This window comes from Octopus bimaculoides, chromosome 6, assembly GCF_046866305.1.
Source record: "Octopus bimaculoides isolate indiv1 chromosome 6, ASM4686630v1, whole genome shotgun sequence".
Taxonomy (NCBI): domain Eukaryota; kingdom Metazoa; phylum Mollusca; class Cephalopoda; order Octopoda; family Octopodidae; genus Octopus; species Octopus bimaculoides.
The window spans coordinates 20,053,320-20,074,088 of record NC_142933.1 but is presented as its reverse complement, the minus strand read 5'-3'; the positions used below and the strand labels follow the sequence as shown (position 1 = coordinate 20,074,088).

The following is a 20,769-nucleotide window of genomic DNA, read 5'->3' as shown; positions in this document are numbered from 1 at the left end:
TTTGTTTTCTTCACTTGTCTTCGTCTGTTGTTTTTTGGTGAATTCTCCCTATATATATATGTATATATATATATATATATATATATATATATATATATATATATATATATATATATATATATATATATATATATATATATATATATATATATATGTGTGTGTGTGTGTGTGTGTGTGTGTATGTATGTGTGTGTGTGTGTGTGTGTGTACATCTATATATACATACATTTATTGACCAAACTTAAAACTATAATGAAGTTCTATAATTTCATGAAACGACTGCGTATTACTGTCAGTTGATTTACTGAAATACACGTATGTTTAATAAAGCTAAAATTATCAAACATAGCCTTGTTATTATATTATTACTACACACATACACATTCGCGCGCGCGCACATACACACACGTACCTAGCATCAAACCGCGCCCGCAAATACTCTCAGATGCTCAATTACTTTCCCGTGCATGGATGTGCATACGCTCATATTTAGAGAGCTACTGAGAGATATAGGGAGGCAATAATATCACAGAGATCAATGAAGTTTTTGTGTGCTAGTGTATGTGTAAGTGTGTGTGCATGTGTTTGTATGTGTGTGCGTGTACGTTTGTATGTGTGTATGTGTGTATGTGTGTTCGTGTGTGCGCGTGTGTATGTAGGCTGAAAATCTACTCCTTGTCATTATAACAGAATTATTAATTTGTCTCTTATTTTCCTCGATGAACATGCCCTGCCGTCGCTTGTTTGTTGTTTTCTTCATGTATTTCACGTTTACACAAATACCAGTCTCTCAGACGCTTTTGGCCATAAAAGAAACTAGAATTTCCTATAACAGATTATAATAACTATAATTATTTTACAGCTTGTGATGGTATGATTTTGCATGTTATACCTCATGGGGATTATAAAAGAGCTGCTTTAATATGAATCAAGAAAGAGAAAATGTTTTCTAGAACGTCAAAATAATGTTTTTGAATTTTTTTTCTGGAACAAAAAGCCATTAATTTAGAGGATAGTATCTTCCCCGCCAGCAGATCAACAAAAGAGGGAATTGGGACATGATTGCAAAATGAAATATAATTTGTCACTAAAAACTCCTCATGACGCTTTCTATGAACAGACAGTCTCCCCATTGTGAAGTCCAAACTTCAGTTTCTAACACTAACAGCGCCACTACGATAAGTGGTAGTAACTTCAACAGTAATGTAAACGAGAACTACAAGAGTAGCGACGACATCAAAGTGAAGCTAAAATCAAATAGCACCTGCTCAGTCGGGAACAAAGTTTAGCATCACGGAGAAACATGCCCACTACTACCACCGCTCCAACTATACATTAAGAGATGATGACAAAAGCAACAATGTCGCTGTTGCTATCTTATACAACATCACCACTGAGACCACCAAAGGGTGTAGGAGCACCATTAATGTGAAATGTATAGCCAGTTTACAGCACGAATGTGTTTTTTAATAATGAAGCAAAAGCCGTTGGCAAAATGGATCAGACTAAGTATGACACTAAGGTAGCTAGGAAATTTGTCGAGTAGGATCCGAGGAGAGCCCCTGAGGTGCCGAGTAACGCCATTGAAGTTAACTGGCTAGAAATTATTGTCAAATTCAACCACACGCATGTCTGCACTGAAGCGTGCAAAACAATCTTGCAATGAAATAATAATTATTATTGCCATTATTATTATTATTATTATTATTATTATTATGTTTTTCTCTTCTTTCTTCAAATTTCTTCAATTTCTCGCCGAGTGTTTTCCTAAAAGCTAGGGCAGAGAAGCTCATTGTATGCAGTTCCAGTTTACACACGCAAATTCTCAGCTAAAATATGTATGTAAAATAAACAAATAAATAAATAAATAGATTCATGAATGGCTGTTGTTTTCACGGCAATAATGCTCTTATCAGTACATGACTCGTTCCAGTTAACACAATTTTTTGCACTTCCTGTAGGGATGGTAAACTTGACATCATTTTCAAATAAGTTTCAGTACCTTTTTTTTTTATCATTCCTAGAGATCCTACAATCACTGGTACGGTAATCGCCTTGAGGTGCAACATTTTTTCAATTTCTATTAGCAAGTCTTTATATTTACTGATCTTTTCAAATTCTTTCGCCGCTATGTGGTGATCGCAAGGAATACTCATGTCAATTAATAAACACTTCTTTTTTGTTTGATCATTTATAATAATATCCGGTTTATTAGCTTTTATAATTTTGTCGGTATGTACGGGGAAGTCCCAGAGAATCGACACATTTTCTCCCTCAGTCACAGCTTCAGGATGGTGTTTATACCATTTGTCAGCGGTTTTGATTTTATAATGCCGACATATTGTCCTGTGTAAATACTGTCCGACTCTACAGGTGCTAAGACTATACACCCTGAAATTAGGTGGTCTATAGTTTCAAACTCATCGTTACAGAATCAGAATTTTGCGTCAGCTCCATTTTTACCACATTGGCTTGGTAGATCCGGGTTAATAAGCTTTTGTCTTGAGCAGCTAATATGAAACCTTCACTCTCGGTTTTTAGCCCTGAGTTTCGTAACCACTGATGCGTGTGTTTCTGGTCGACATCAGCTTGTTTGCTACGGGCCCACATATTTACCATGCAGAGGTTTCTGTTCCCATCTAATAGCTAATTTTTCATGTGCTTTTGTCTTTGAAATTAATTTTATTTTCTTTGCAGCAGCAGTTGCCGCATTTTCTTCGACCTGATTAAATCTTGTAAATATCTAAGAGATCAATAGCGAAATCTTTGCTCTCTGTCAGAACAGAATGACGTTTTTTTGGTCTTTCATGTTTTTCAACAAGTTTTAGCATCCGATCGCTGGTTGTTTCAAGGTATTCGGCCAGTTCGATTGTGGTGGTTTTGTACGTAAATTCAAGCTGGATGAAGCCTCGACCTCCCTGAGCTCTGGGAAGGTAAAGACAATCCACGTCTGCCTTTGGATGGTGCATCTTATTACAAGTCAGGAGCTTGCTGATTTTTCTATCAATTATTATTATTATTATTATTATTATTATTATTATTATTATTATTGAGTGAGAGAGCAGTGCATACCATCAAAGGGACACTGGGGTAAAATATATGAAGTCCAGTATACTCATTGTGACTACCCGTCTGATAAGGTACGGGAGGCTATTTGAAAATGATATCAGGCTCACCATCCCTACAGGAAGTGCAAAAAATCGTGTTAACTGGAACGACTCATGTACTGAGAAGAGCATTATCGCTGTGAAAACAACGCCCAATCATGATTTTTTTTATTTATTAATTTTTTTTAAAATACATATTTTACCTGTGAATTTGAGTGTGTAAACTGGGAATGCATACAATGAGTTTCTCTGCCTTAAGTGTACGGAAAACACTCGGCGAGAAATGGAAGAAAATTTGAAGAAAGAAGAAAAAAAACAACAAAAACATAATAATAATAATGATAATGATAATAATAATAATAATAATAATAATAATAATAATAATAATAATAATGATAATGACAGCAACAGCAATAACGCTGCTGCTGCTGCTGATGATGATGATAGTAGTAGCAGCTATTGTTCATTTTTGTTGTTATTCACTAAATAAAGACATCTTGAACAAAAGCTTCTGGAAATATTTTTACCATATTTCCTTGCTGGAAAAGATTTTCCCTTTGTTCTTCCTGCCAACAAAGAGGTTTACGTTATTTGATGGCCCACTCCATTTTGGTAGGGTGATTCGTAACGTTTTAACTCAGTCACTTATAATACTTTTCTTTCCTAAGAACGATTGCATCTGTTTACCAGTGAATAGTTGTATCATCTGGGGGCAGCAGGAAGAGTTGCTAGCCATAAAGATAATAGTAACGAGTATGCCCCGAAACATTTAAAGAAAACTTTTGAAATTTTGAAAAGAACAATATCGAGCTCTTCAAAAGAAAAGCAGCAGAATATGACAACTGAGTAAAATTGACACTTTCGTAAACACGAAAAATACACTGATTCACAAAATAACCTGGAAAAGCGTAAATATTAATAAGAAAAGCAACTACAGGAGTGACTACATTTTCAGTACTTTTGTGACCCAGAAGAGGTGATATGCTACAATAAAAATTTCACACCAGATAAAAGAAAACCCAGAAATATTACAAAAGTTAGTCCGGTTTCAACGGAGGAATTTTAGTATTTTTCAAAAAGCAAGTACAGAAAAAGTGAAAATATTTTCGGACAACACTTGCCTATGTGTGGAAAAGTAGGTTTTCCATCGATGTGGTAGGCCGATTGAGGTGTGTGCTTTGGAATTATAGCTGAGAAAAATGAAGACTGAAAGATGTTGGTGGATCTGGTGCGCATCACCCCTACCCAGATGCTGATAGGGAAGTGTGCATGAACAAATGTGAACCACGACAGAAATATTGTTGCGATTGTCCATAATTGCTTGCTTTCATCTTTGCTGTATAGTTGGGGATGGTGATGAACGTTGTTGCAGCATGCTACATACCCTATAAAGATCATGAGGATTTTCCGGAGCAGTACACCGTTGTGAGAGTAAAACAACCTTACTAATGATAGTGGGGATAATGAAATTTATGTATGAGCAGAGGCCACGTTTCAAAGTGATGTCCCAGTAAACAGTACAGACTAGGCAGTTGTGAAGGACAATTGATAGAGGCTAAACGTCTCAAGTGGAAACCGAGGCATCAAGTGATAGCCGAGTGTATGATTATTTGTATGTTTTTATGTCAATGACGCACTCGCTTTGCAAAATTATATATAATTTACCACATTTTCAAGACCATCTTGTCAATCTGAAATTGGTGTTTCTCATAGGGCTCGGTATAACTCCTGCACAGTTACCCGAGTTTGGAATCGACACATAATCAATTGCTTGGTCATTTGAGACAGTGTTTTCTCTCTTTTCCTTCAAGAGTAAGAAATAGGTTTCTGATTTGCTTGAAATATGCAAAAATTACCGATCATAAGAACTTTTACTTTTACTCACTCCGCTAGTTTTATGGTCGTCACAATTTTTTATCTTCTTTATGTGATACATTTAAACTATTTTATCTTTCCCTTCTTTCTTTCTACTTGTTCACTTTACTTATATCGTTCATAAGGCAACTAATCGTCATTCGTATTTCACCTTTTGCAACAGGGCATCGGCTGGTCATTTTATCCTTTTCTTTCCCAACAATTCTGCCTCAACAGTAGTCCCTGCTACTATGAATATGTTGATTACATGATTTCACATGTAATCTCATCTTTCACGATGTTAATTTATTTTGCTTTTTTCTTAACCATTGTTCGTAGTGCTCCACTGTCCACGGATTGATTGATTCTAGGTCCTCCGATTTCTTTACGTACAGCCCTGCATTCTTTCACAAATTTCTCGACGCTCTTCATCGATGCTATTCTCGACGAATTCCTTTTCCCCCTTGTACGATTCTTGCTGGCATTTCAACTGTCAGTGTCGTATTCTAGCTGTTTACCTCGGTCGCGTGGAGGCGCAATGGGCCAGTCATTAGGGCAGCGGACTCGCGGTCATAGGATCGCGGTTTCGATTCCCAGACCGGGCGTTGTGAGTGTTTATTGAGCGAAAACACGTAAAGCTCCACGAGGCTCCGGCAGGGGATGGTGGCGAACCCTGCTGTACTCTTTCACCACAACTTTCTGTCACTCTTACTTCCTGTTTCTGGTGTGCCTGTAATTCAAAGGGTCGGCCTTGACACACTGTGTCACGCTGAATATCCCCGAGAACTACGTTAAGGGTACACGTGTCTGTGGAGTGCTCATCCACTTGCACGTTAATTTCACGAGCAGGCTGTTCCGTTGATCGGATCAACTGGAACCCTCGACGTCGTATTGTAAGCGACGGAGTGCCAACAACAAACCTCGGTCGCATTCTCCAGATTCTCAAAGGGATTATTGTCAAACAACCGATTGTGATATGCTGCTCCATTTAATTCTAGATACACATTTCTCTATTCCTTCAATTTCGAAGTCAGGGAGATTTTATCCGTTCCTGATACACAGTACTTGATTGATAACCAGACCAGCTTTTCTCTTTAGAATTCTTGCTTCCTTAGTTCACTTCTTAGAAAATATTCCATTGATATTTATTTATTTATTTATCTGTTTCAGCCAAGTGGCTGCGGTCATGCTGGTGCACTCAAATAACATTTTCCACAACAGGAATTGGATGACGACCGGGTCGTCTCTATTATGCCGCAGAGTACTTTTCGAGTTTGAAGCCTTCACCAGCGACTCGAGTCTAATTTTCACTATTTTCGTTTAAATTTAAACATGGCATAATACGCTCACGTTAAGACGATGACGTTTACGGTAATATGTACCGATGTATTTTGCGAGAGTATCGGTATGAAAGTTGCCGACTATATCTTAATGTTCCCCACTTCCTTTGAGCCTGCTGGGGCTAGTAGTTTCATTGAGAGCCATCTCCAGGTTGATTGTCAATTAGAGTTAAGGAGCCTGTCAAACCCACAGTTTATCCTTGTGTTGTGGAATGTATTGGGAGGGGCAGAAAATATTGAGAATTCTTATGCGATAAATTGTCTTCTGAAAAGTTTTTTAAAAACAGTACTTTAATAAATGTACATAATTCTGAAAACAATTTAAAATAAATTTATAGACATGAGTAAAATAGTAATTATTGGGAATGATTGTCTAGTAAATATGAAAAAAATGGTCTATTCGTGCAAATCATTTCAGGAGAGAGCTCGATAAACATTAAATTAGTTCGTGTTTACTGTAATAAAATAATAAAATATAATGAGGCCTAGAAAACAAAACTAATTTATTTTGAGGAATATACATACGTACATCCATGAATACTCACTCACAAACGCGCGCTCGGACTCACGCGCGCACGCGCGCACACACACACACACACACACACACACACACACACACACACACACACACTCACGAGCTAATACATTTATTTATATTTTCTATAAATATATAAAAATATGTTAAACTGAAACTGTTATATGGAAGCTAGTTAAAAAGCACAGGACTTTTGCTGACAGGCTACTCAATACTGAAAAAAGAGTCAAATTTATTATTAACTTCATCTTGACTGTAACATCAAGTTTCGCATTGACAGTTTATTCTACTATTATTTGAATTACGTGTCTATGCGTTTTATGAAAAGCTTAATGACAGTATCAAATCTATCCTATTTAAGGCAACACATCGTAGAAGTGCTTCCATTACTCCAGACCATAATATGGTGGGAAGATGCAGTTTACTCAGATCACTTCTTCTTTGCAGAAATTATATCCCTATCAATATAGTCATATCTTGCATTTCAGATTATTGAAAGTTGCTGCGTATATAATTTGTTAAATAATTAAGCAGCCAGTGTGTAATCGCATGCACTGATATGTATATTCGACTGGTCAGTTTTGCGAAGTCCAAGGTTATACAGGCTACTCACAAAGTCGTAGGAAAATGATAAACCAAGACACTCACTGTACCTTTACTTGTAGAGTAGTCATGACCTGAAACATAAAAACAATATTAATTGCGGTCTCATGCATTAAAAAAAAAGACAAAACAAAAGACATACCATTAGAAAGTTGCCCCCTCTTCTAAGATTTCCGTAATGACTTTTTGAAATCGTCTAAAGATTTTGTGAACAGCCTGTATATGTAATAAAGAGCAATAATTTACTAACCTCAATATTAAATATGTTTTGCGGGCATAAATTCACGTTTGGTGCAACAATAAAGTATGGTGTCATACCTTCATCTGCCGATAACTACATGCAAAACGTTTGAATATAGAATTACTGCTTCTACGCGAAACTGGTGAAATTTGGAAACTAACATTGAAAATTAATTGAAGGAGCTTAAATCACGAATTATGTTATGTTGTAATTACTTGAGAAAAAAATAAATACAGTTGCGAGAAACTGTAAGATTCGCAGATAAAATTAAAAATTAGTCAAAATAAACTTGAAGAAATCAATGGCATAGTAACAACAGAAATAATCTCGCAAATATAACGAAATGTTTGTTTGAAGCAAGCATCTAAAAAAATCCCCTCGATAAACATGAAATTAATTATTGTTTAAGGCAATAAGATATTGAAAATAGTAATGGCTAAAATGAAAGGACACTAGAAAATGGACATTATCTTCATAAAACAAATACCGACATATATTAGTGAAATATATGCAGCCATTAGCGGGAAAAAGAAATAACATAACAGGCTGAAAGACTAATTGTATTTACGATATTTTGAGATATTTCAATTATTTCCAGTCCTAAATTCAAAACATTACTGGTTATGTATATAAACCGCAATTTTCTGTTAAGGTTTCCTATTTTTGCAATCTGCTGATGAAGGTAACATACCATTATTTTACAGCTCCGGAAGCAATAATCATAAGCTCTGCAGTAGATATATTTCATATATGTATGGATGTACACACACACATATACACCTAGACACACGCACACACACATACACACACACATATACATGTATATATGTGTCTATATATGCATATATAAATTACATGTATATATAAATTAAACATACACATATGTATATATGTATATAAGCAAACATACACATGTACATCCATATATGTATGAGGTCACTTTATTTCCTCGCATATCATTTAAGCTATCACTATATTTCATTATAATATTGCTCTAAACATGAATTTATTTCTTCTTAATGAGCTGTGCCCCGAGCGTTCTTCACAAATAAACTATTTTCATTTCTTTGACAAATATTTACATCTGTGATAATATATATGCGAGAATCCCGAAAAATATTATATGCAATGTGTTTATTACAATATTGTTTCATTTTCGAAGTTAAAATCTAAGAAGAGGATTTAAGTTTTGTTTTTTTAACGCCTTTTTGTCACTGATGGCCTGACACTACAGTTAACGCAGTGATCCTGACGATGCAATTAACGCAAAGCAAAGAAATCTTAAAATCTAAAACTGTTGATCGAATATCTAAAGTGTCGTCATCGAACGATCGCAATATTGTAATCGTTTTTATTTATCAATTATTATGTATATTATCTGATTTATATAACAAACAATCTCTCACTAAAACATTAAATTAACACTTTTAATTTCGTGTTCTATGTGGAAGTTCGTATCTTAATGGTTAGAATATTGGACTCATGATCGTAAGAATGTGGTTTCGTTTTCTGGACAAGCAAATGCATTGTGTTCTTGAGTAGAACGCTTCATTCCATGTTGCTGTAGACTCTATTCTACGCAGCTGGTCAAAATTCAGTAACCTTGTGGCGGACCGGCATCCCGATGAATGAGAAATATATACACCTCAGAAACCGGGAACCTCATGAATCTATATAACTCGGGAGGGAGCTTTATCCTATTCTTTAAATATGTGTTTTTATTCCGTACTTGATTCGACTTAACTCGTGTATACCATGGGACTGAGTCTTCAATGAAATTGAATCCTGTACATTGACGCCTTTTTATTCTTTTAGGTATGTTGGTATCTTTTACTTTATTTAACTTTCGAATTTCAAACCAATGGATAAAGAACAGAAATGTTGCCTAGAAACGAAGTTCTTTCATCGGGACTTAGACAACACCAGCAGGGTAGTTTTGTATTCATGCATCTATGTACGCTGTACACTTGTATGCAAGTACACAATTCTGTCATTGAATATCTGGATTCTATTTACATGCTAATCATCTTGAATGTTTGAATGTTTTAAATATTCTTACAGTGTATGTTCAAGTATGTATGTACGTATATACATACATACATACATACATGCATACATATATATATATGTATATATATATATATATATATATATATATATATATATATATATATATATATATATGTGTGTGTGTGTGTGTGTGTGTGTGTGTATTGATCACAGTAGTTTGTTTAGTACTTATTTTATCGATCGCTTTTTATCGAGTTACTTGATTCTATTTGATGTAAAGCGTTGCAACTTCACATCAAATGCCAAATTTTCAGCGACACATATATTTAATCGGTACACACACATGCAATGTACACACATACGCACACAAAGGCAAACACACACACACATACACACACACATGTTAGAAATATTCCTGTTATGAAGAGTCCAACTGTGAAAATGAATGTAAACGAAATTTCTAATTAATTTTTTCATTTCTTTTTATTTTGCAGGCAATCTGAAATAACTTGAGTCACTTTACAGATAAACGTGAGTAGAATGCTAATTTAACACCTCAAACATTACGTAACTAATTAATACGACAAGAAGACGTTTTAGTGATGAATAGTGTCGAGAAATTCATATAAACACAATTAGGCCAGCTCTGGCATTCACTTATGCATTAGAGCCTCTATTTATTATAACACTTTTCCATTAAACTCTTAAACAAAATAATAATTTAATTACTAACTAGCGTACTACCTGCAAAAACTAATATGATTTACTTATCTTTTCTTTTTATTTTCTTCTGCTGTATTGATATTGTCTTGCTTAAATTATTTATATTCTTTTTGCCAAGAAACTTGATAACGTTTCTTAAATTTCTACCCATCCTTCATCTGCATTTTTCAACATGTCTTCCCCATACTTCGTTATCATAGAATCTTTCCCTCCCGGCCTATCTACCCCCTCTCTCTCCGCACACACACACACACACACACACACACACACACACACACACACACACACACACACACACATTCACACACACAAACACACACACACATATGCATGCATATATGCGTACATATATATAAATGTATACAATATACGTGTGAATATAAATACATATATGTAATCATAATTTTCATTTATTCATGAAGTATATTCATGTTTTTCTATTACTACTTCACTAAATTGCCTCTTCTTTCTACAGCACTACCTTTTTGCTAACTCCCTATTACAACATTATTGCTTTTCCAAAAATTTCACTCTCACTGTTCCTTCCATGTTTCCCTACCTTTTAGTCTTGATTGCTTGCCTGTTTCCTTAGCAATCTTTTTTGTTGACTATTAATCTCTCTCCACACCTCCCTCTATTTCTTGCTTCTACTCATTCTCTTCAGCTAACGATTTATCTTTTTAATCTCCTCTTCATAACACCCTTTCTCTGCTCAAATCGGCTCCCATTCTGTTTTAGGATACTTGGAACTAGATTGTCAATTTCATCTAAACGATTGGTAATAAGATGCATGTGTGTATGTATGTATGTATGTATGTGTGTATGTATGTATGTGTGTATGTATGTATGTGTGTATGTATGTATGTATGTATGTATGTATGTATCTACATGTGTGTGCCTGTGTGTGCATAGATATGCGTGTATGTATGCCTGAATATGTATGTATGCATGAATGTATATGTGCATGTGTGAATATGTATGTATGTATGTATGTATGTATGTATGTATGTATGTATGTATGTATGTATGTATCTATCTATCTATCTATCTATCTATATATATATATGTATATATTAATAAAAGAAGAGTCAAAATACCGCTTGCCAAAGATGAAAGCGAAAGAATCACAAACCACCAATACAAACACGAGCAATCCAATGAACATCCTACAAAATAGGCCTACCTTCAGGATGGAATTTGAAGATAGTTTACATACCCCAATATCAATTGATTTCATGCTGTGCATGAGAAAACATGCTTTGCAATCATCAGTTGGAGATAGTAACATCTATTTCTAAAATATTCATTACGTCAACACGTGTGCGTTTCTAACTTTAAACGTCCCGCTCCGTTTAAAGCAAAAACTATCGTAAAGGATAAGAAAGCAAATATATGAAAGCATTATTACTGTTAAAAACAGTAATACTGAGACTGCTAGCTGGACTTCTACATAAGCAGGTATAATATGAAATATTTGAATAAAAGAAGGGCAAAAACCACCAGTACTACGATGAATATGCACACATGCACCAATACTACGGTAAATACATACACATGCAGAGCATGAAATCAATTGATATTGGGATATGTAAACTATCTTCAAATTCCTTTCTGAAGGTAGGCCTATTTTGTAGGATGATCATTGCATTGCTCGTGTGTGTATTTAGCGTAGCGTTGGTGTTTTGTTGAAGCTTTCGCTTTCATCGTTGGCAAGCGGTATTTTTACCCTACTTTTATTCAAATATTCCATATTATACCTGCTTAGGTAGAAGTATTGTTAGCCAGCTAATTATTACTGTTTTTAATAGTTATAATGCTTTTATATATTTACTTTATATACATAATTATATATATATATATATATATATATATATATATATATATATATATATAGAGAGAGAGAGAGAGAGAGAGATAGAGAGAGAGAGAGAGAGAGAGAGAGAGAGAGAGAGAGAGAGGGAGAGAGAGATTGATAGATAGATAGGTAGATAGATGAGTTCATTCCCACAGCATGGCACCTCCTACGAATTTCATCTATATAGCCTCGGGCCGACCAAAGCCTTCTGAATGGATTTGCTAGGCAGAAATTGAAAATAAGCTTGTTGCGCACACTCGCACACACACACACACACACACACACACACACACACACACACACACACACACACACACACACGCACACACACACACGCACACGCTCACACACACGCACACACACACGCACACACACATACACACACACACACATATACACACACGCGCGCACACACACACACACACACACACACACACACACACAGCAATATTAAATCTATGAGCGAGAAGTAAACGGTAGCAGCACGGAATTGTGAAATATATTTGCCAACTAGTTGTGACGGTCCCATAGAAGACGATGCTACTGTTGTTTTTTTAGCCCCAGGAAGATATCTACTATGTTATGATGGAAATGTGATTTGGTTCGGATATATTACCAATGATGGCATGGCCTATCACCCGGGGCAGCCGTGAGAGATCTTCGGAATCTGACGCAGTAAGTCAATCGTTTTGTGCACAATCAATCTATTTGAAAAGGTGACCATAATATTTTCAAGATAAGTGAAGCAATTGGCTCATTCCATGCCGGAAACAAAATTAGTCAGAAAAATCATTTCGATGTCGCTGTTTATTAAAGTCAGGCTGGGTCTTTCCGCAAAGCTGTCTAGATCACATTAAGACGACATTCGGTGTATAAAAACTCGGGAGGACAGCTTTCATTAACATCTGTGTACTAGTGGGTGAAAGGTTATATAAAATTGTATGAACTTAGATAAAGTTCTTCAAACTAAAAAAACAAAAATTATATATTTCTATATCTTTATATATATAATTTTATTATAATAAGTTATTGTAAGACGGTGACCTGGTAGAATTGTTGCCGCGCTGGACAAAATGTTTATCATCATGTCTTCTGACTTTACATTCTGAGTCAAAGGTCACGGAAATCGACTTTGCTTTTCATCTGTATGAGATGTTAAAATAAATACCAGTTCATCATTGGTGTCGATGTAATCAACCACTCCAAACCTCAAAATTATTGACCGTGTGCACAAATAAGAACGGAGTATAAGCTATTATTAGAGCCTTAGGAAGATGTCCTCCAGTATTTTGGTGAATCACTTTACCTACTAACTTAAAATCAAAAGGGACACTACTCTGTCGCTCATCGTTCTGTGGATGATAAAATAAATACTGAAGTCCGCGTAATCGATTATACCATATTAATTAATGTTGGAGCCTTGCATGAGATATCAATAATTAATATTAAATATAAGGCAAAGGCGGCGGGGGTGACAAAATCGTTAGGATGCCGAGCAAAATACTTAGCGACATTTCGTCCGTCTTCACGTCCTGAGATCAAATTCCGACTAGATCGACTTTGCCATTCATCTTTTTGGGGTCGATAGAATAAGTTCTAGTTGAAAAATAGTGGTGATATAATCGAATTACCCCCACCCCAAAATTGGTGGCTTTGTGCCAACATTTGTAATCAATTATTTTCTACTCTAGGCATAAGATCCGAAATTTTGGGGGAGGGGACCCCAGTCCGCAACTGGTACTTAATTTATCGACCCCGAAAGGATGAAAGGCAAAGTCGACCTCGGCGGAATTTGAACGTAGAACGTGAAGACAGACGAAACAGACAATAGAACAAATACGATGGTACAAGTATGTCTCTGCGTTTAAGCAGTTTGTTTTGCTTTGTAGGAGTGCTTTCTACCATATCTTTAGTTTAAGCAGTATCTTGTCAGTAAAACGTAGTAGACAGAAACGTTGTCGAAAACCCTGTATTATGAAGAAATCTTAGTCAACTCAAAGATGACCATTCAGTTGTTGGACCAATTGAATTCCTAATTGGGAAGTTAACGCATAATTGGCTGCGTATTCTACATGTAACTTTAGCGCAGTTCTCAAGCCGAATGAGCGTGACATAATACGAGAAACCTGGGTCTTTGAATTATTGACTCAATCTACAGGGAAAGAGTGAGTCAGTGAGTCAGTGAGAGAGAGAGAGAGAGAGAGAAAGAGACAGAGATAGAGACAAAGGTAGAGAGCGCAAGAGGGAGAAGCAGACAATACAGGGAGAGACTAAATTTGACAGAGGGAGAGAGAGAGAGAAAGAGGCAGACAGAGACAGAGGGAAGTGCTAAAGAGAGTGATAATTTAGATACAAATCCGGAAAAGAAAAAATCGGAGTTGACCTCAATGTTATTTGAACGCGGAACGCGGACAACCGCACAGTAAGGCATTTTTAACTAATGCTCTGACAATTATTGTAGATTCGTCGCCTTCTCTTGTATATACAGGACGCACACGTCATAATCCATTTAATGTGTTAATCATTTTAACAGATCAGGAAATAGAAGTAAAATGTCAACCATTTAAACCAATATAATGTGGGTTCTTATTCTAACATCTAAAATATCACCTTCCTCATTTCTCGGGGAATTGGGACTCGAAACTGAAAGTGCTGAAATATCGAAAAATGCAAGAGAAATGTTACGTGATTACATTTGTTCTGTTGTACCAAAATAATGCAATTACGGCGATTAACCAATCTATATTCAGGAAAACATTATTCATTTGACTACAAAATGGATAATTCAGAATCCATTTGAACAATTGTAAATGCTCTTTTTAACCTTCATAAAACTGATTACATTATCGTCATTTAGTGCAGCCGTAATCCATATTAAAATAATATTTGGCTTATACGTCGTTTGGGAATGTCACAAGCTTTACTTACAAAGTGAAAATTCTCTTCGGTGGTTACCTCTGAATAGTGCACATTTAAAATGTTTCCATAATGTTCTATTTCCTCTGTTATCGGAGTGATTGTAGATCAGTCTCTGGAGCACCATGTAAAGTTTTACATCTACAAATTTCTTAAAGAGGTTACTTAGTAGCGTTTTTATGAAAGGAGTTTTGCATGCGCCACGTTGTTTATGGATAATACTTGTAGATAATGCATATTCACATTTAACATTATGATTTCAGTGTCTGACGTGTGTTATCTAAATTCGTTATCAAAGTTAGTTATGGATATATGGATATCTAAAACAGATGGAATATAAGCAAACATTATATATACTAAATATATTTATATATTTCATATTCTTTTTTTTTGTGATTGTTTAAAATGATTAGCGTACTAGAAAAAATTAGGTTCTGGTTAACGTTATATATGTGTACAAGCACATATATGTCTGTGTCTGAGTGTATGTGTGCGTGTACACACACACACACACACACACACACACACACACACACACACACACATTCGATACAACACACTTGATGTATATTTTGTTTGAACGTTTTCAGCCTGCGGTATCTCATTCAAAGGAGGTGCCTTTAAAGACGCAGAATATTTAAAATGCACTGTATACCACAAAACAAGGTGAAAGGGGTTGACTGTAGATGAACGAGAATTGTAGATATCGATATTTTGTTCTTATTTCTACTCATTGGTCTATTCGAGTAAACCTGGAAACGATTTCAAATCGTTTTGTCTGAATTAAATATAAATAGCAGAAAATGTATCTCCTGATGTGTAACAGCGCCGCACAAGTAAAATCAAGATAAACTTTTGAGTTAGAAACAACTCTAATAATGTCAAAATTATTGATTTGACATAGTTAATGTATGAGCTATTATTTTATCTCACCGCTGGTAAACATGAGCTATAATAATAGCAAAATATCGCTATCTGCCATTCTCACTCACCTACGGGTTGATTTCTTTTGCGTGGTCTTGAAATATTCAGTGTTTATTTCTCTTACACTGTAAGTCTCAAAGGCACTTTTCCTGAACGAAACACCGATGCCTGATAGCGTTTAGACAAAATATCAATAATGTTCACATTATTAGAGCTGTTCCTCCAAATCAAAATTTTATTTTGCTTTGCTTGTGTGGCGCTGTTCCACGCCACCAGATACATTTTGTTATTTGTATACAAGTCTTGATATTTGTATATAAGTCAGACCGGTGATGTCAATTATTTCGAGCTGAGTTGTGTACACGGCATCGGTATACTGAAATAACACCGAAATACCGATATCTACCGTTCTTGTTCATTCGTGTGGCAACTCGTTCGCCTGCTTTTGAGGTATTGTCGTCGTTCACATTGACTGGTCTTGTTCAGTAATCATGTCTGGCAAGCTCGCATGTGGTTCGCAAGACTTGGCCTTGACCTGCAGCAGCGATGATATCTACTACAGGTGAAACTACTTGATGTAACGGCGAAGTGACTCCTCTCATGTGTTCTTTAGTATTCTCTATTGTTTCTCCTCGATGACTGGAGTTACGAGCTTCAGCGATTGGTGCCATTCATTGCGCTGCAAGGTCTTCTCCACCCAGGTATCTGGGGAGATGCTGGAGTTCTTCATATTTCTGTTTAGCACATCCATATTTCGAAAACTCTGGGCACTACAGACCCGCCTGCCCTGGCACAGTTACCCTTCCAAAACTACCTTTAGGAGCCGACTCCATCCTGGTTACAAGTCCCTTTCAGTGCAGCTGCGATTAGATAATGAGTACCTCGACACTAACTGCGCCAGCACCGTTCAGGATCTCTGTAACAACAATGCGTAGCTGCACACTTAAATGCAAGATGGAGCGCAGATTAGGAAGTTGATGTGCCTGCGGTAGAAGGCCATCATTCTGTGGCGTAGAGAAGGCGAAGTAGCAGTGCCGTACTGTACACCTTTATCTTCGTATTGCGTGCAATGTTACGGTAGCTCTGAAAACGCTCTCTCAGTCTTTTAGGATATCTTGCTGGAAGCTGGCAGAATAGCTCAATTTTCGAAGCGTTGATCTCAAAATCCAACATGTCTACTGCACAAGAAAAGCGGTCCACAATGATTTATACCAATATTATGTAGATTCGGCTCCCTGATAAACGTTTCTCTGATTTAGGTATAGGCACGAAAATAGGCCAAGTGGAAAAGTTTCCCATCTGTTCTGGTGCAGATGAAAACTTCCATGTGCATATTTGACCCAGCAATGGCCAACAGAGAAATGCCCCGGTGATTATCACATTTTTCTCGATACCCTTCTTTTTGTAAATGGCACCTATTAGGGAGTCCTTGAAGCCCTGGTGTACATACTTATTTGAAAGACAAGTCTTTATAGGGTCTCAACAGCTCATTACGGAAGTTTTGCTCACCTGTTTTGAGCATGTCTGAGAGGATACCATGCAAGCCTGGTGTTTTTCGAACTTGTCGTTGCTTTCAAGGCTTTCTCCAGCTCCTTCATGGTGACCTTCTAGGTGACCTTCTAGGTGAGGTCATTTCTTATACAGCGTTTTTTAAAACTCTACGTTTTAACGAACTTCCCCTACATCAAATACCGTAGACTGAAAGCGTTTAAACAAAACATGCATCAAATCGTATCGCGCTCTTTTCATTGCCTATAATCATTACTACTACTACTACTACTACTACTACTACTACTACTACTACTACTACTACTACTACTACTACCTTTGTTTAAGCTCCTTATACCGGGAACGCCGGGGAAATCAACCTCGGGCATAACAGTTTCAGGCGAACCATTACAGGCATGACCGGTAGAGTAATATCTAATAGGGTGAGTTTGGGATACGCTATTCTATGAATCAATGCTGTTATTACTAAAGAAAAAAATAGTAATGTTATTACGTTTAATTGCAGCGATATTATCTGCCAGATTATGCGTGGCAGAGTTTCACAAGATGCTTATTAAAGATTTTCCTATATTTACTAGGTTGAAAATTGCGTTCCAATGCATGGAAAAATTATTTTGCCAGTTGCGTAATTACATTTATTGATCTAAGGGGGTTACACCACAATACTTCACCATTACATAACAGATTTTAATTTTCTCTCCCACTAAATCCTCTCTCTTTCTCTCTGCCTGTCTCTCTCTCTCTCTCTCTCTCTCTATCACACACACACACAGATATATATAAAAGATTGAAGTACCTATTCAGACACAAATTTCTGCAAGCATTCTGACATTTATTGTTTTCTAATTACCTTATATTCCTTGATCGACTATATTTATTTCATGTAGTAAGAACTAGTTGTAACTAAGAGATTAGTAATAAGGGTTCCAACACTAATGCAAATACACAAGCAAAGAATATTGAAAAACTATGTATTGTGTTAAACGTATTGGACGAAAGAGAAACTGAAAGAATGCAAACGGACAATAGCAATGAAAGCAATGAAATTAACAAACGAAATGGTGAAAAATACGGAGCCAAGATCTTAATCATTTGAATGATATTTTTTGAAGTGAATACAAGTTAAATTAAAGTTGCATTTTATTAAATTTCACTTCAAAGTTATCCTGAGGACCATTTTATGTAAGTATACGTATAACTGCATGTGTGTGTATATACATATATATATAGGTTGCAAGTGAGAGATGGGGAGAGGTACAATTATGTGATCAACATACATAGGTGAACCTTTTACTGTTTTGGTGAGCATTTCGAAATTAATAATTGCTTAATATTCGTAAAAATACTGTATCACTCTCAGAGGTGTATGTCACCATGTGAATACGCCACTTTGAACTACCTCTCAGATTAAGCCATCTGCATAACAATTCGATTGAACCACCGCTAATAAACATAGAGGGGAAATACCTTATTTCAATGCCGGTATTTATTTCATCATGAGCAGATATTAATGAACACTACTCGTTCTCATTTTCTTTGACTTTTAATCAGTTAAACCACTGTAGTAAGAGTGCATAATGAGTCAACACGCAGAATGTGACAAGGCTGGCCCCTTTTGAATTGAAGGTACCACTTACTTTGGCCAGCTGAGTGAACTGGAGCAACGTGAAATAAAGTGTCTTGCTCAAGAACACAACGCGTCGCTGGGAATTGAACCTCCCGATCGTATGCCGAAGCCCTGACCACTGACCCGCGCACCTTCACGTATGTATATATATATATATATATATATATATATATATATATATATATATATATATATATATATATATATATATATATATATATATATATAAATATATATATATATATATATACATATATATATATATATATATATATATATATATATATATATATATATATATATATATATATATATATATATATATATATATATATATATAAATATATATATATATATAAATATATATATATATATACATATATATATATATATATATATATATATATATATATATATATATATATATATATATATATATATATATACATATATATGTATATACATATACATATATATATATATATATATATATATATATATATATATATGTGTGTGTGTGTGTGGGGTGTCTGTGTGTTTGTGTGTGCTTGCTTTTAATTTGTTTTCATCTTTTTTGTAATTTCTGCACGTTGTTTTAGTTTACATTGTTGCTTTGTTTGTTGTCCACAGGTTAATACATATTCTTTCCTACATCCGATATTCTCCATCAACTCCTGGTGCTTCTTCAAACACTCACTACTTCCAATATATCTATTGAACACTACTCTTACTAGGCTGTCCATCTTTCTCTCACGAAACTATTCGTTTGAAACATTAAACCTACCCCACTTCCACATATATGTAATTTTACGAATCTCAAAGCGATGTGATTTTGACATATGTACAAATGCACAAGTGTTAAATCATATTGATTTCTATGATCTGTGTTCATTATTCTGGCTTCATAAGCACAGCTTCGCTTGTAGTTCTGTTCTATATGCTGTATCACATTTATAATGATGGCTGTCTTTTCTTTCTTCATGTTACTTTCGTCATCCTAATTTCACACTGCTTTGGACTCACGGATAATGAGCTAAAGATGGTGCATACGAGCTCCATCGGCTTGCAAAAATAGTAACCAATTCTGTCTAAAATGATACGCAACTGCTTTTAAAATGGAGGATCTTATATAATGCACACCTAGATATGTTTTTTAAATATAAATTGGTATGGCGAGAGTCGAATGACTTTGATGAATATGTACTTGGTGAGAACAGACCCGCTGTTAAGATACAAAAATAAGAACAATATTGAAGAAACTCTTTCAGTCAAATCTTCTTTAATTCGCCTCAAACGTTCGCATGAAGAAAAGACATATTTGATGTGTAATTCAAAATATCTGAAAATAAGAAACAGGATGGCCTAGAGGGAATATATTTGATTCTACTCGATTAAGGGTCAAATTGGGACTGAGCAACATATAGGAACATGATATATAATGTACATCTATCTGTGTTAGTGCATATCCTGTTATAGTAGAGATGGTGTAATTTTGGTTATAGTTCAATTCAATGAAATCTGGTTT

The 20,769-nt window shown here is 35.5% G+C and overlaps 1 protein-coding gene across 6 annotated transcripts in view; it reads left to right on the top strand.

Moving 5' to 3' along the window:
* The window catches only part of LOC106872923 (G protein-coupled receptor dmsr-1-like), a 477,534-nt gene that overhangs the window by 246,886 nt on the left and 209,879 nt on the right, over positions 1 to 20,769 (top strand). For all 6 annotated transcript variants that reach the window (XM_089353535.1, XM_089353538.1, XM_089353536.1 and 3 more), the window contains one exon: positions 10,185 to 10,221. The gene's annotated coding sequence lies outside the window, so the exon portion shown is untranslated. The remainder of the gene's footprint in view (positions 1 to 10,184; positions 10,222 to 20,769) is intronic.